This window comes from Cucurbita pepo, unplaced genomic scaffold (genome assembly GCF_002806865.2).
Source record: "Cucurbita pepo subsp. pepo cultivar mu-cu-16 unplaced genomic scaffold, ASM280686v2 Cp4.1_scaffold000283, whole genome shotgun sequence".
Classification (NCBI taxonomy): domain Eukaryota; kingdom Viridiplantae; phylum Streptophyta; class Magnoliopsida; order Cucurbitales; family Cucurbitaceae; genus Cucurbita; species Cucurbita pepo.
The window spans coordinates 33,854-52,021 of NW_019646531.1; the positions used below are offsets into that span (position 1 = coordinate 33,854).

General features: G+C 31.3%; 3 non-coding genes across 3 annotated transcripts; all 3 read left to right on the forward strand.

Moving 5' to 3' along the window:
- The first annotated feature begins 623 nt into the window (after positions 1-623).
- On the forward strand, positions 624-697 carry TRNAV-AAC. Its single transcript has one exon. It is a non-coding gene; the product is annotated as a tRNA-Val (tRNA).
- Positions 698-1,562: 865 nt separating this feature from the next.
- On the forward strand, positions 1,563-1,636 carry TRNAV-AAC. Its single transcript has one exon. It is a non-coding gene; the product is annotated as a tRNA-Val (tRNA).
- An 864-nt stretch (positions 1,637-2,500) lies between these two features.
- On the forward strand, positions 2,501-2,574 carry TRNAV-AAC. Its single transcript has one exon. It is a non-coding gene; the product is annotated as a tRNA-Val (tRNA).
- The last annotated feature ends 15,594 nt before the right edge of the window (positions 2,575-18,168 follow it).

Here is an 18,168-nt window from a genome sequence, read left to right on the forward strand (position 1 = left end):
ACAAGAACCACCAAAGAATTGAAGAAAGTGCGGTTCGAAATGGAACCATATGTGGAGCAAGGTTCGACGGAGCAAGTGGGAGTTGAGCTTGAGTTGCAGGAAAACTCACTTAGTGATGTGGTAGCAGACACTCATGAAACTCGAACCTCGTTACGTGATTTTCGAGGCTTCAAATCTCGAACCGTGACGAAAATAAAACTAAAAGTAGAATTAAATTAAACATTCAGATAATGCAATTTAAAACCAAACAATATCTCGACTAGAACAAATTGAAAGGCAATGCAAACATGTGTTGTTAAAGGTTTGTTACAAACGGAGAAAGGGTTCGAGGTACTATTTCGAACGAAATATAAACGATCCAAAGTACATAGACTGGGTCGACACTCATAAACAACCCTCAAGTGACAATTCAGCTCTCAAACGCTCCCCGACCTCGAGCGACAGTTGCGAAGACATGAAAAAGAAATCTAAAATGCAGTGAGTAAAAAGTACTCGGTAAGTAGCCTACTTGTAGGCTCTCATCGCATCCAGTTCCTGGTAGGTTTCCACGGGCTTTTCTCTAGGCTCTAGGAAGTTTGGGCTTAACTCTATAGTTTGGCTGACCTTCTGGTGAGGCTTCCAACGGTGTCGTGGTGTAGTTGGTTATCACGTCAGTCTAACACACTGAAGGTCTCCAGTTCAAGTCTGGGCGACGCCATCTTTGCAATTTTTATTTTTATAATAATAATCTGGATTCATTTTGGACCTCTACGAGAAAGTTTAAGAGCCTTCGAGCTTGGTAAGCCCGGGAACCGTGCCCTCGAACACGCATTGATTCATTTTAGACCTCTACGTGAAAGTTTAAGAGCCTTGGAGCTTATAGGCCCGAGAACCGTGCCCTCGAACACACATTGAGCATGTAATTAATTGTTTGGACTTTTATTGAAGAAATACGTGTACGAATCAACAAGGACTAGGGTGGAATGATTGTGAGCACGTCATATGCTGGATTTAGCCAAGAAATTTATGAACTCAACTTAGTATCAGAGGTCTAGGTTGATTGGTCCAACAGACGGTTTTTGCTAGACGAAGAGTCATTGAGTCTTTCGTTACGTGATTTTCGAGGCTTCAAATCTCGAACCGTGACGAAAATAAAACTAAAAGTAAAATTAAATTAAACATTTAGATAATGCAATTTAAAATCAAACAACACCTCGACTAGAACAAATTGAAAGGCAACACAAACAAGTGTTGTTAAAATTTGTTACAAACGGAGAAAGAGTTCGGGATACTGTTTCTAACGAAATATAAAAGACCCGAAGTACACAAACCGGGTCGACACTCATAAACGACCCTCAAGTGACAATGCAGCTCTCGAACGCTCCCCCACCTCGAGCGACAGTTAGCGAAGACCTGAAAAAGAAATCTAAAATGCGGTGAGTAAAAAAGTACTCGGTAAGCAGCCTACTTGTAGGCTGTCATCGCATCCAGTTCCTGGTAGGTTTCCACGGGCTTTTCTTTAGGCTCTAGGAAGTTTGGGCTTAACTCTATAGTTTGGCTGACCTTCTGGTGAGGCTTCCAACGGTGTCGTGGTGTAGTTGGTTATCACGTCAGTCTAACACACTGAAGGTCTCCAGTTCAAGTCTGGGCGACGCCATCTTTGCAATTTTTATTTTTATAATAATAATCTGGATTCATTTTGGACCTCTACGAGAAAGTTTAAGAGCCTTCGAGCTTGGTAAGCCCGGGAACCGTGCCCTCGAACACGCATTGATTCATTTTAGACCTCTACGTGAAAGTTTAAGAGCCTTGGAGCTTATAGGCCCGAGAACCGTGCCCTCGAACACACATTGAGCATGTAATTAATTGTTTGGACTTTTATTGAAGAAATACGTGTACGAATCAACAAGGACTAGGGTGGAATGATTGTGAGCACGTCATATGCTTGACTTAGCCAAGAAATTTATGAACTCAACTTAGTACCAGAGGTCTAGGTTGTGGTCCAATACACGATTTTCGCTAGACGAAGAGTCATTGAGTGTTTCGTTACGTGATTTTCGAGGCTTCAAATCTCGAACCGTGGCGAAAATAAAACTAAAAGTAGAATTAAATTAAACATTCAGATAATGCAATTTAAAACCAAACAATATCTCGACTAGAACAAATTGAAAGACAATGCAAACATGTGTTGTTAAAGGTTTGTTACAAACGGAGAAAGGGTTCGGGGTATTGTTTCAAACGAAATATAAACAATCCAAAGTACATAGACTAGGTCGACACTCATAAACGACCCTCAAGTGACAATGCAGCTCTCAAACGCTCCCCCACCTCGAGCGACAGTTAGCGAAGACATGAAAAAGAAATCTAAAATGCAGTGAGTAAAAAAGTACTCGGTAAGTAGCCTACTTGTAGGCTCTCATCGCATCTAGTTCCTGGTAGGTTTCCACGAGCTTTTCTCTAGGCTCTAGGAAGTTTGGGCTTAACTCTATAGTTTGGCTGACCTTCTGAGGAGGCTTTCAACGGTGTCGTGGTCTAGTTGGTTATCACGTTAGTCTAACACACTGAAGGTCTCCAATTCAAGTATGGGCGACGCCATCTTTGCAATTTTTATTTTTATTTTTTTTACCACTTTTAATTTGTCTAGTAGTGGCCTTATAATTTTTGTGTTTTATCATATGGACAATGTGTACGAGGAGGGATAAATTCCTTCACAATCCATGGCTTGTGGCCTCAGAAGGGAAGAAACTCGGGAACTAACTGCCTGGGCACCTCCTTCGTTTATAAACAGGTAAAACCACATTCATTTATTTTAGTTTAGTTTAATAGACGTACAAATTATAATTAGTTCATTATGTTTGGATTATAGTAGTTAAGGGGGTAAAAAATAATAATTTTCTTGTTTCATGTTCTTTTCATCTTCAAATTGTAACTTGTACAAGTGAACCAATAGACTAAAGAAGAGGGATGTTAATTCGGAAACTGAATATTCTCCATGTTACAAGCATTTTCATCTTTAACAAGTCTGTTTCATGTTATTTTTATCTTCAAATTGTAACTTGTACAAATGAAACACTTAGATCAAATATTTCACAATAAATAGAGGTGTATAGTAATGCTATAATTGACAACAGCTCCCACACACTTTTCACTATGTCAATCTCAAACTAAATTAAAAAAATAAATTTAATATAGTTTACCTATGCAAAGTGACTACATATCTATCCACATTAATTATTATAATAAAAACACACAAAATTTATTTTAAATTTTATTTAAAATTTTTAAGGTTAGGATGATAATAAATATTAATAAATATTAAAGTTAACCTCATAAATTTATATCAATTTATATTAATTCATCAAAATTCATAAAAAAAAATAAAAGAACTTAAACCTCGATCAAGAATTAGAAACTTTCTTGCATAATTTATTTTTTTTAAAAAGTTTGTCAACTTATGGTTTATTATATCATATAAATTTATCCGATAAGATTTGTATTTACTACTAACTAAATTTAATAACCCTTCAAATTTTATAGATAACTATTTGTAAATAATTAATTGCACTATACCATTTTTTTAAAGGGAGTATCAATTAGCGTCATTTATTGGTTCAAAAAATTTGAAGGATAATTAAATATTAAAAATTCTATTGTAACTTTTTTTTTTTTTTAATATTTCCCATTCAATATTTCAATATTTCAAAATTTTTTTGCACAAATACTTGTAAATGGCTGGATCAAGTCTATTGAATACTCGATGTTTTCTGACCATATTTAATAACCTAATAATTAAAAAAATGAGAGCAAATACTTACAAAACAATAAATCTATATAATATTTTTTTAGAATAATAAAATTATCTAAAAAAACATAAAATTAATATATTTTCCATTTTATTTATTATTAGCAATAAATTGCAAGCTGTGTGGCATATTTTACACGAGGGAGTTGGGACAAGACTTCTATTTTTTCATTTTATTATTATTATTATTATTATTTTTTAAATTATTCTATGCATTTATTTTGAAATCAAGAATAAAATCTATAATTTTTTTTTTATATAATCAGAGTATTGATTAGAGGGATTTTAACACAAAATAAAATAATTTATTAACAATATAGCGGTTGAGATTTAAAATTAATATAAAATTTATGCAAATTTGTGTACTTTTTCGAATGCAATTTTTCAAAATATTTATTTATTACTTATTTTTCATATATAGATCAATCATTTATAAAAAAAAAATATTTATGAAACTTATAAAAAATTGAAGATAGTTATATTGTTTCAGCGTTGTAAACTTATAAAACAGGCATTGTTTCAAGTTGTAAACGACAAACACTTACCAAATTAACATGTTAAACTTAAAAAAAAAAATTATTTACTATGATATTGTTTCAGCGTTAAATTTATGATTTTGATCAATGGAACTAATCTAATAATGAGAATGACGGTGGATTTCAAAATTTTGATAATGCTCATAATAGGACAAATCCGCGGGACAAATCCACATCATAGGTTGTTTGGATTCTCAAACATTTCTGAAAATATTGAAATTCGTCAGGATTTGAGATCCCTCCATTTATGACATTAAATTTTCTCCATTCGTACCAGTATAGATTTACTCGTTGTTCTATTCACTTAATTCGTAAATACATATATAAGCAATTTATACCTATAATAGTATTTTATAAAAAAAATCTTACAAAATTTTTATTAACAGAAGTCCTTTGCAAATAAGTTATTTTTTTAAAAGTAATTTTAGCACACATGTATCAAATTTCTCCAACCAAAACTTTAAAAATGATTTTAATTTTGACACACAAAATATCACTTTTCTACTCATTATCGGGCGTCTTTAAATTAATATATTCTCTAAAATAAATATATTTTAGTATAAAATAGACTTCAAATAAATGTCTTTAATTTTGTCACAAAAATGTTTATATAAGGAAGTAATATGAATTTTTTTTTTTTGAAAAAAACATAAAGTACAATCATTTTCACATAATTGTGATGTGAGCTTATGAGTTGCATGGACTATGTCTTCGAATTGGACCATAAAATTAAAATGCATGGACTTTGGATGTCTAGACCAGTGAATTGAGCCATGAAATTAAAGTTCAAATGACAATACTTCTCGACAAGTGGATTGAGCCATAAAATTAAAGCTAGACCAATTCATGGGCTAGCCATTACCATTTTACTCATGTGCTTGAGCTTATTGTGATCATGAGATTGAGCTTTGAATGTTTGGACCATTTCGTGGCTAGCAATTAGTATGATTATTATGAGGCCCATTAATTAAAAAGTTTCTATAATTCATTCAATTATATTTTATATAAAATTAATATAATAACATATTATTTAAAAATTGCAATTAAAAAAAGAATTGGAAATATATTACAAAATATTTATAGTGGAAGAGTATTTTAAATATTTTTTAAATCCACATGTATTTAGAATAAAAAATAGATAGAGTTGTGGTTTTGAGTTGTCTTTTATACCCAGACTAATTCGTTCGGCTATACTGAATTGAGCTGCTTTCATGCCCAGACCTATTCGTTGGGTTCTACCTTTTATTTGTTTAAATGTTATCCAACGACGTTAATTTCGTATTCATGTCTAGCTACTTGTGTTAATAACTTAGGCTAAATATAGTAAATTTGGTATTCATGCTATCCATGTTGTGAGATCTATGATTAATTATTTAGTTATTTTGTAGCTTATAATTCTTTTTTGATCCATGATTAATCTTCTGGTGGTAAAACAAAATTAAAACTATCCGTTAGTAAAGCAACAAATTTAAACAAGCTATTCGTATAACAAACTTAAAATCATTTGTCAGTAAAATAACAAATTTAAAATCCACAGTTCATAGAATGAGATTATTCGTATAACAAACTTAAAATCATTTGTCAGTAAAATAACAAATTTAAAATCCACAGTTCATAGAATAAACTTAAAATCTCATGTTCCTAGAATAAATTTAAAATCACATGTTCTAACAACAAACTGAAAATCACTCATTTGTAGATCAAACATAAAATGACTTGTTCTTAGAACGAACTTAAATTCCCTATACATAGAACAAACTTAAAATTTATGTTCTTAGAACAAACTCAAAATCCTCAAATAAACTTAAAATAGGAGTTGTGTTGGTAGAACAAACTTAAATTCCCTATTCATAGAACAAATTTAAAATCTATGTTCTTAGAACAAACTCAAAATCCTAGCACAAACTTAAAATACTGAGTTTTGTTTGTAGAACAAACTTAAAATCTCTGGTTCTTATAACAAACTTAAATTTCCTATTCATAGAACAAACTAGATAATTAAATATTAAAAATTCTATTGTAACTTTTTTTTTTAATATTTCCCATTCAATATTTCACTATTTCAAATTTTTTTTTGCACAAATACTTGTAAATGGCTGGATGAAGTCTATTGAATACTCAATGTTTTCCATTACTGGCCATATTTAATAACCTAATAATTAAAAAAATGAGAGCAATTACTTACAAAACAATAAATCTAAATAATATTTTTTTAGAATAATAAAATTATTTAAAAAAACATAAAATTAGTATATTTTCCATTTTATTTATTATTAGCAATAAATTGCAAGCTGTGTGGCATATTTTACACGAGGGAGTTGGGACAAGACTTCTATTTTTTCATTTTATTATTATTATTATTATTATTTTTTAAATTATTCTATGCATTTATTTTGAAATCAAGAATAAAATCTATAATTTTTTTTTTATATAATCAGAGTATTGATTAGAGGGATTTTAACACAAAATAAAATAATTTATTAACAATATAGCGGTTGAGATTTAAAATTAATATAAAATTTATGCAAATTTGTGTACTTTTTCGAATGCAATTTTTCAAAATATTTATTTATTACTTATTTTTCATATATAGATCAATCATTTATAAAAAAAAAATATTTATGAAACTTATAAAAAATTGAAGATAGTTATATTGTTTCAGCGTTGTAAACTTATAAAACAGGCATTGTTTCAAGTTGTAAACGACAAACACTTACCAAATTAACATGTTAAACTTAAAAAAAAAAATTATTTACTATGATATTGTTTCAGCGTTAAATTTATGATTTTGATCAATGGAACTAATCTAATAATGAGAATGACGGTGGATTTCAAAATTTTGATAATGCTCATAATAGGACAAATCCGCGGGACAAATCCACATCATAGGTTGTTTGGATTCTCAAACATTTCTGAAAATATTGAAATTCGTCAGGATTTGAGATCCCTCCATTTATGACATTAAATTTTCTCCATTCGTACCAGTATAGATTTACTCGTTGTTCTATTCACTTAATTCGTAAATACATATATAAGCAATTTATACCTATAATAGTATTTTATAAAAAAAATCTTACAAAATTTTTATTAACAGAAGTCCTTTGCAAATAAGTTATTTTTTTAAAAGTAATTTTAGCACACATGTATCAAATTTCTCCAACCAAAACTTTAAAAATGATTTTAATTTTGACACACAAAATATCACTTTTCTACTCATTATCGGGCGTCTTTAAATTAATATATTCTCTAAAATAAATATATTTTAGTATAAAATAGACTTCAAATAAATGTCTTTAATTTTGTCACAAAAATGTTTATATAAGGAAGTAATATGAATTTTTTTTTTTTGAAAAAAACATAAAGTACAATCATTTTCACATAATTGTGATGTGAGCTTATGAGTTGCATGGACTATGTCTTCGAATTGGACCATAAAATTAAAATGCATGGACTTTGGATGTCTAGACCAGTGAATTGAGCCATGAAATTAAAGTTCAAATGACAATACTTCTCGACAAGTGGATTGAGCCATAAAATTAAAGCTAGACCAATTCATGGGCTAGCCATTACCATTTTACTCATGTGCTTGAGCTTATTGTGATCATGAGATTGAGCTTTGAATGTTTGGACCATTTCGTGGCTAGCAATTAGTATGATTATTATGAGGCCCATTAATTAAAAAGTTTCTATAATTCATTCAATTATATTTTATATAAAATTAATATAATAACATATTATTTAAAAATTGCAATTAAAAAAAGAATTGGAAATATATTACAAAATATTTATAGTGGAAGAGTATTTTAAATATTTTTTAAATCCACATGTATTTAGAATAAAAAATAGATAGAGTTGTGGTTTTGAGTTGTCTTTTATACCCAGACTAATTCGTTCGGCTATACTGAATTGAGCTGCTTTCATGCCCAGACCTATTCGTTGGGTTCTACCTTTTATTTGTTTAAATGTTATCCAACGACGTTAATTTCGTATTCATGTCTAGCTACTTGTGTTAATAACTTAGGCTAAATATAGTAAATTTGGTATTCATGCTATCCATGTTGTGAGATCTATGATTAATTATTTAGTTATTTTGTAGCTTATAATTCTTTTTTGATCCATGATTAATCTTCTGGTGGTAAAACAAAATTAAAACTATCCGTTAGTAAAGCAACAAATTTAAACAAGCTATTCGTATAACAAACTTAAAATCATTTGTCAGTAAAATAACAAATTTAAAATCCACAGTTCATAGAATGAGATTATTCGTATAACAAACTTAAAATCATTTGTCAGTAAAATAACAAATTTAAAATCCACAGTTCATAGAATAAACTTAAAATCTCATGTTCCTAGAATAAATTTAAAATCACATGTTCTAACAACAAACTGAAAATCACTCATTTGTAGATCAAACATAAAATGACTTGTTCTTAGAACGAACTTAAATTCCCTATACATAGAACAAACTTAAAATTTATGTTCTTAGAACAAACTCAAAATCCTCAAATAAACTTAAAATAGGAGTTGTGTTGGTAGAACAAACTTAAATTCCCTATTCATAGAACAAATTTAAAATCTATGTTCTTAGAACAAACTCAAAATCCTAGCACAAACTTAAAATACTGAGTTTTGTTTGTAGAACAAACTTAAAATCTCTGGTTCTTATAACAAACTTAAATTTCCTATTCATAGAACAAACTTAAAATCTATGTTCTCAGGACAAACTCAAAATCCTAGAATAAACTTAAAATTTATATTCTTAGAACAAACTTAAAATAAGAATTCTGTTTGTAGAACAAACATAAAATCTCCTGTTCTTAAAACAAAAGTAAAATTTCCGGTTAACAATATTATTTCCTCCTTGTATGGAGAACAAACTTTTCACGAAAAAATAGCTTCAAACATGTCTTGATTTCCATTGGTATGAGGTATAATTAAAGAATACATATCCATTGGTGTGAGGCCTCTTGAGAAGTCCAAAGCAAAGCCATGAGAGGTTGACATATGAGTTTACGCTCAAAGTGGACAATATCATACCATACCATTGTGAAGAGTTCATATAAAACAAAAAAACATAGAAATATGGGCTATTTATAAAATACAAAATAGTAAAAATGTGTATTTACACTTCACTTGGTCGCAAAGCCATGAGAGATTGACATGAAATCTCAAAGTGGATAATATCATACCATTATGGAGTAATGAGATCTCAAAGTGGATAATATCATACCATTGTGGAGTAATGAAAGATTAAATGACTAGTTCATAAATTTCATGAGAGCTCAAAGTGGACAATACAATTGTGGAGTAATGAAAGATTCACGGACTAGTTCATAAATTTCTCTAATTCAAGCATATAACGTACATTTCTTCAATAAAAGTCCAAACAATTAATTACAAGCTCAATGTGTGTTCGAGGGCACGGTTCTAGGGCTTATCAAGCAAAAAGACTCTTAAATTTTGTCGTAGAGGTCTAAAATAAATCAATGTGTATTCGAGGGTACGGTTCCCAGGCTTATCAAGCTCAAAGGCTCTTAAACTTTCTCGTATAGGTCTAAAATGAATCTGGATTATAAAAATAAAAATAAAGATAAAAATTGCAAAGATGGGGTCGCCCCGACTTGGGCTGGAGACCTTCAATGTGTTGGATTGACGTGATAACCAACTACACCACGACATTGGAAGCCTCCCAAGAAGGTCAACCAAACTATAGAGTTAAGCCCAAACTTCCTAGAACCTAGAGAAAAGCCCGTGGAAACGTACCAGGAACTGGATGCGATGAGAGCCTACTAGTAGTCTGCTTACCGAGTACTTTTTTACTCACTNGTCTGTTTACCGAGTACTTTTTTACTCACTGCATTTTAGATTTCTTTTTGAGGTCTTCGCCAACTGTCGCTCGAGGTGGGAGAGCGTTTGAGAGCTGCATTGTCACTTGAGGGTCGTTTATGAGTGTCGACCCGGTCTGTGTACTTTGGGTCTTTTATATTTTGTTCGAAACAGTACCCCGAACCCTTTCTTTGTTTGTAACAAACCTTTAACAACACATGTTTGCATTGCCTTTCAATTTGTTCTAGTCGAGATATTGTTTGATTTTAAATTGCATTATCTGAATGTTTAATTTAATTTTACTTTTAGTTTTATTTTCCTTTCTTTTTTTATTTTCGTCACGGTTTGAGATTTCAAGCTTCGAAAATCACGTAACGAAACACTCAATGACTCTTGGTCTAGCGAAAATAGTCTGTAACAGTCGGTTGGACCAATCAACCTAGGCCTCTGATACTAAGTTTAGTTCATAAATTTGTTGGCTAAATCAAGCATAGAACGTGCTCACAATCATTCCACCCTAGTCCTTGTTGATTCGTACACGTATTTCTTCCATAAAAGTCCAAATAGTTAATTACATGTACAATGTGTGTTCGAGGGCACGGTTCTTGGCCTTATCAAGCTCTAAGGCTCTTAAACTTTGTCGTAGTGGTCTAAAATGAATCATTGTGTATTTAAGGGCATGGTTCCCGGGCTTATCAAGCTCTAAGGCTCTTAAACTTTCTCGTAAAGGTCTAAAATGAATCCAGATATAAATATAAAAGTAAAAATTACAAATATGGCATTGCCCAAAATTGAACTAGAGACCTATAGTGTATTAGACTGACGTGATAACTAACTATACCACAACACCATTAGAAACCTCCCTGAAAGGTCAGCCAAACTATAGAGTTAAGCCTAAACTTTCTAGAGCCTAGAGAAAAGCCCGTGGAAACCTACCAGGAACTAGATGATGAGAGCCTATAAGTAGTCTGCTTATTGAGTACTTTTTTACTCACTTAGATTTCTTTTTCAGGTCTTCGCCAACTATCGCTTGAGGTGGGGGAGCGTTTGAGAGCTGCGTTGTCACTTGAAGGTCGTTTATGAGTGTCGACCCGGTCTGTGTACTTTGGTCTTTTATATTTTGTTCGAAATAGTACCTCGAACTCTTTCTCCATATGTAACCAACCTTTAACAACACATGTTTTCATTGTCTTTCAATTTGTTCCAGTCGAGGTGTTGTTTGACTTTAAATTGCATTATCTGAATGTTTAATTTAATTTAATTTTACTTCTAGTTTTGTTTTGTTCTCTTTTTGTCATTTTCGTTAGTTTAAAATGTTAGGGTCGCACAACAACGCACACACTCGATCTAGATGAACACAAAGAACAGAAGAGAGAAAATGCAAAGAGAACTCTAGCTAAAGAAATTTGTATTGATGATTTCAAGTATGTACAGCAAGAGAGAATACAGAGAATAGAAAGTTACTTTTCAAAGATCTGCGGATACATATATAGCTTTACTAGATTTAGTCATCTACTATATATAGCTATTTACTATATATAGTTTTACCAGATTTAACCATCTACTATATATGGCTATATGCCATATATAGCTTTACCGGATATAGCTTTACCAAATATAGCTTTATTGAAAATAGCTTTATTGAAAATAACTGTTCATAAGCTATAAATAAGCAACAGACTCCATAAGCTATAAATAAGTAGCAGGCTCCATAACCTAACAATTCTCCCACTTGGAGACTGATCTAGTCAACCAAGGATTTCATTCTCAAACGGCCATGAGCATCTTCATGGCACCATATCAATTGAGGCTTTGCACTTTCTCAATATTCCAACGTCAACACATTTTGTTAACATGTTTGCTGGATTCTTTGCACCCTCTATCTTCTCTAAACACATCACCATCTTTCACTAACCTGCAAGTGAAATGGTATCGTCTTATGTGTTTTCTCTTTAAATGATAGATCGGGTTCCTTCGCCAACTGTATGACACTCTGACTATCTCTATAAAGAATATCTTCGTGCTACTTCTTGTCCATTCTTCCAGATAGTCAGTCATCCATATCGCCTTCTTTCCAGCTTCAGCTATTGCCACGTACTCAGCCTCAGTACAATGTATTTTTGAAGCCTAGATGTCCCATCATCCATGGCTTGCTCCTACTTGGTTGTATCCTCCAACTGTAGGGCCTCATCAAAGGGCTCTGGTTCCCTTTCATCAGCAACAGATAGTGTAATGAAGGTACATACATATCTGGTACTCTGATAGTACAGGATGATCTTCTCAACACCAATTCAGGTGTCACTTGCTTTACTGCTTGTTCTTCTACAACAATCTCAGGAGTTTGTTGAGTATTTGCTACAAGATCACTAGGTGATTTTCTCCGCAACTCAACCTCAACTCCCACTTGCTTTGTTGTCTTGGAACCTTGTTCCACATCTGGTTCCTCAGCAGTAGTCTTAGGAGTTTCTTGAGTATCTGCTACGAGATCACTAGGTGAGTTTCCCTGCAACTCAAGCTCAACTCCCACTTGCTTCGTGGTCTTGGAACCTTGCTCCACATTTGGTTCCTCAGCAGTAGTCTCAGAAGTTTCATGAGTATCTGCTACAATATCACTAAGTGAGTTTTTCTGCAACTCAAGCTCAACTCCCACTTGCTTCGTCGAACCTTGCTCTACATATGGTTCCATTTCCAACCGCACTTTCTTCAATTCTCTGGCGGTCTTTGTGAAGCTAACTCGTTTCTGCTTATTCATAACGTAGTTCTCACAACGACCCACATCAACAGATTTTAGACCTTCTAAAACTCCTTTCGCAGCCAGCCTCTTCATTTCTTTCGCGCTCATATGTTCAAGTCTATTGTGCCGTAGACTTGAATTTGAAGCACTCTCAGCAACAACAGCTATGTTCATACACCCTGCAGTGGTGTATAAGGTTCCAGATTTTGAGCCACGTGCTACCACCGTAGCACCCTTCATAATCTTCCACGAACTCTTCCCTAACTTTGTTGCATAACCTGTGCTGTCCAACTGACCAATAGTGATCAAGTTCTTTTTTAGACAAGAAATATATCTGACATCCTTTAATGTTCACTGATTTCCTGCCGGAGTTTTTATGCAGACATCTCCTTTTCCTTTAATCTCCAAGTCTTTGTTGTCGGCAAGATACACCTTCTCGAAATTTTCAGACTTGAAATTCCAGAACAACTCTTTATTTGGAGACGAATGAAAAGATGCACCTGAATCCAAAATCCAGGATTCAATCAAACTATCCACGCTGAGGATTAGAGCATCCCCAATGTCTTCTGTTGAATTTATAGAATCATCATCATCACCAGATTTGTGATTCTGCTTCCTCCTTGATCTTGTACAACCTGTTCGAAAGTGACATTTTTCTCCACAATTTTAACACGTTACGTTTGCTCTATTTGGAGATTTTTCTTGGTTCTTTGATTTTGATCGCCCATGTTTGTTTGAGCTCTTTGATTTACTTCTTCCCCTTCGATCAACATTGAGAGCATTGCCTGATGAATCTCTAGTTTCCCGTTTGCGAATACTTTCGCTGAGAACTATATCTCGAATTTCACCAATCTTCATTTTATCAGATCCTCGGGAACTGCTGATTGCGGCAACAATGTAGATTGAACAATCTCCGCATCAAATACACCTTGTTCATAGCCGATGGTTTTTCATACATATTTGACAGCGCCTTCAATAGATATGACGTTGTCTTCTCCTTGACAATGTTGAACGCCACGTTTCTAGATAGTGTCAACCGGATAAGCCCCAAGGCTTGTCGATCCTTGAGCTTCCACTGTTCCGTGGTCATGGTATCTGGCTTCACCCCCAACAGAGGTTCGTGAAGTTCTTTCTAGTACAGATAATCTTCAATCTGCATCTTCCAGAAACCGAAATCGGATCCATCAAACTTCTCAATTCCAATCTTTGAACTTTCCATCTTCATAGATCGTGGTGAATTCGCCTAGCTTTGATACCAGTTGTTAAGGTCGCACAACAACGCACACACTCGATAGATGAACACAAAGAATAGGAGAGAGAAAATGCAAGAGAACTCTCGCTAAAGAAATTTGTATTAATGACATCAAGTATGTACAGCAAGAGAGAATACAGAGAATAGAAAATTACTTTTCAAAGTTCTACCGGACCCGGATATATATATAGTTAAGTTTACTATATATAGCTTTACCAGATTTAGCTATTTACTATATATATATATAGCTTTACCAGATTTAACCATTTACCCTCCACCAACCACGGGCTGAATGAAATTTACCATCTAACAAATGATTGATATTATTCATATAATAAATATACAAATATTTTGCGTTAAAATAGATATTATTTTGCATAAAAAAAAATAATAAATTTGATATTACTTTGAATTAAAAAAATATAATATTATTTTGAGTAAAAAAAATTATAAAAATATGTTTTGAGTAAAAATATTAGCTGGAACAAACTTAAAATAACTTGTTCCTAAATAAACTTAAAATCATCTTTTATTGCATAAACGAGTTGTTCCTAAATAAATTTAAAATCATCTTTTATTGAACAAACTTAAAATGATCTGGTCGTATAACAACAAGGTTAAAATCTCTAGTTCGTGCAACATATTTTGGTGTAACAAATTTAAAATCTCGTCTTGGTTGATAGGTATAAATTATTATAATTTTTTTAAATATTAATTTATATTAAGATCTTAAAATTATATGTATAAATTTATATAATATACATGCAAACTAAAAATCGTCGGTTTATAAAACAACAAACTTAAAATCACATGTTCGTAAAATAAGTTAAAAATCACATAGTAGTAGATCAAACTTAAAATCACTAGTTCTTAGAACAAATTAAAATCCGTTTCAGAGAACAAACTTAAATTCTTTGTTCGTACAGGAAACTTAAAATTCCTCTCTTAGAACAAACTCAAAATCCAAGAACAAACTTAAAATCTTTGTAGAACAAACTAAAAATCTCATGTTCTTAACATTCACTATTATTAGAAGAAACTTAAAATCACATTTCATACAACAAACTCAAAAGCACCTATTCATAAATCAATCTTAAAATCACTTTTTCCTATAACAAAACTTAAAATCCCTCTTTCATAGAATAAAAAAAATTATAAAAATATGTTTTGAGTAAAAATATCATATGTTCTAATCGTACATCAAACTTAAATTTCCCTATTAGCCAGAGCAAACTTAAAATAACTTGTTCCAAAATAAACTTCAAATCATCTTTCATTGCACAAACTAGTTGTTCCTAAATAAACTTAAAATCATCTTTTATTTAACAAACTTAAAATGATCTGGTCCTATAACAACAAGCTTAAAATCTCCAGTTGGTGCAACATATTTTGGTGTAACAAATTTAAAATTTCGTCTTGATTGATAGGTATAAATTATTATAATTTTTTTAAATATTAATTTATATTAAGATCTTAAAATTATATGTATAAATTTATATAATATACATGCAAACTAAAAATCGTCGGTTTATAAAACAACAAACTTAAAATCACATGTTCGTAAAATAAGTTAAAAATCACATAGTAGTAGATCAAACTTAAAATCACTAGTTCTTAGAACAAATTAAAATCCGTTTCAGAGAACAAACTTAAATTCTTTGTTCGTACAGGAAACTTAAAATTCCTCTCTTAGAACAAACTCAAAATCCAAGAACAAACTTAAAATCTTTGTAGAACAAACTAAAAATCTCATGTTCTTAAAATTTACAGTTATTAAAACAAACTTAAAATCACACGTTGATACAACAAACTTAGAGCACCTATTCATAAATCAAACCTAAAATTACTTTTTGGTAGAACAAACTTAAAATCCCTTTTTCTTAGAACAAACTTAAATTCCCTATTCATAGAACAAACTTAAAATTAGAACAAACTCAAAATTCAAGAACAAACTCAAAATTCAAGAACCTTTCCTACAACAAACTTAAAATCTGTCAAAAAAAAACTTAAAAAAAATCCTCTGTTCTTAAATCAAACTTAAAATTCACGGTTATTAGATCAAACTTAAAATTCCAATTTTAAAATTACAAGAACTTAAAATTCCTGGTTAACAATATTATTTCCTTCTAGTATCCAGAACAAACTTTTCATGCAAACTTTGGTTTTATCCATAACAAACTCTTCATAAAAAAATAGATTGAACATGTCTGGATTTTTTTCTCTCCTCACAACCACTATGTGGTTTATCTTTTTTTTTTCTCTCTCCTCACCATTACAAACCCTAAGTGGCTTTATTTTTTCTATCTCTACTAGTGATGTCTCTAATGGCGGCGATTGTCGGAAACGCGACCACGCTAATGACAGTTAATATATTTTTTCTCTCTCTCTCTTCATCATTACAAACTTGAAGTGGCTTTAATATTTTTTTTTTCTCTCTACTTGTGACTTCTGTGATGGCGACGATTGTCAAAAATAATAGACTAGAGTTACTCATATTAATATTGAACTTTTGCTATGAAACAAAACAAAACATAGAAATATGCCCATAGAATTTCTCATCTCAAATCTGAAAAGTGAAGGATGAAAGTGAGAAGGAAGTTGTAGTAAGACTTCAAAAGAATCGGTTGGCATGAGCTGTAGGTGACCCCAAAGATGAGTGAGCACTATGAACCCCATCAATCTCAGCAATTCAGCCATTGTGACCTTGCAACAAAATACAAAATAGTTCAAATGTGTATTTACACTCCACTAACCACTGGTGGAATTAAATTCACCACCTAACAAATGATTTATAGTATTCATATAATAAATATATAAATATTTTGGGTAAAAAAAGATATTTTGGATAAAAAAATAATGAACTTATTTTAAGTAAAAAAATATTATATTATTTTGAGTAAAAAAAAACATAATAAAAATATGTTTTTGAGTAAAAATATAAGATGTTTCGATACAATAAACTCAAATTTCTTTGTTCTTAGAACAAACTTAAAACAATTCGTATGTAAAGAACTTAAATTTATTTTTTCATATAAAACAAACTTAAAATCCCTGTTCATAGACCAACAAACTTAAAATGTCATGTTTGTACAATAAACTTAAAATTGTTAGCAACAAACTTAAAATCCACTGTTCTTACCGCAAACTTAAATTTCAGTGTTCGTATAACAAACTTAAAACAACCTGTTTATAAACAAACTTAAATCATCTGTTCACAGAACAAACTTAAAATTTCTTGTTCGTAGAACAAGTTTAAAATCTCCTGTTCGTACAATAAACTTAAAATACCATGTTGTAGAACAACAAACTTAAAATCTACTACGTTCTAGAACAACAAACTTAAAATCTGTGTACAATAAATACACACATTTATTAATATGCTAAAAATGGTTGAGGAGGCTATTGAGCCATTCTCTATAAATGTCTATCCCAACTGCATACTTCTTCACCTTTCACTTTCATCATCTTTCCTAAACTTCAAATGGGAGGTAGCTATATTTTTTCTTGTTTTATTTAGCTAGGATGTAGCTTGATAAGAGCGGTGATGAGAGTTGTAAAGGTAAGCCTATCGCTATGTTCACTATTCATGGATTCTAACCCAACAATTACTCCCTGCCTACCTGCAAAAGGCAGGTGTGAAATAAACTTTAGGTGAGATTTTTTGTAAAAAAATATTAGTATAATTTATATATTTTATAGTAGGTAGGTATAAATTATACTATTTTTTTTAAATACTAATTTATATTAAAATCTTAATATGTATAAATTTATATAAATACTAATTTATACATAAAATTATTATGATTAAAATACTAATTAAAAAAAATATATTATTATAATGGATTACAAAGAAAATATCTCATAGCAACACAGACTTAGCCGTAAGAATGGTCTTAAATTTTAAAATACTGGGAATTCTCATTATAAAGGAAAATCGAGATCTATAATGGACATAGATGAATCGAGGGGAAAATTGAGGATAGAGAGCATAATTTCCTCTTTTCCAGCGTTTTTCGGCACCACAGGCTTATGTAAAATG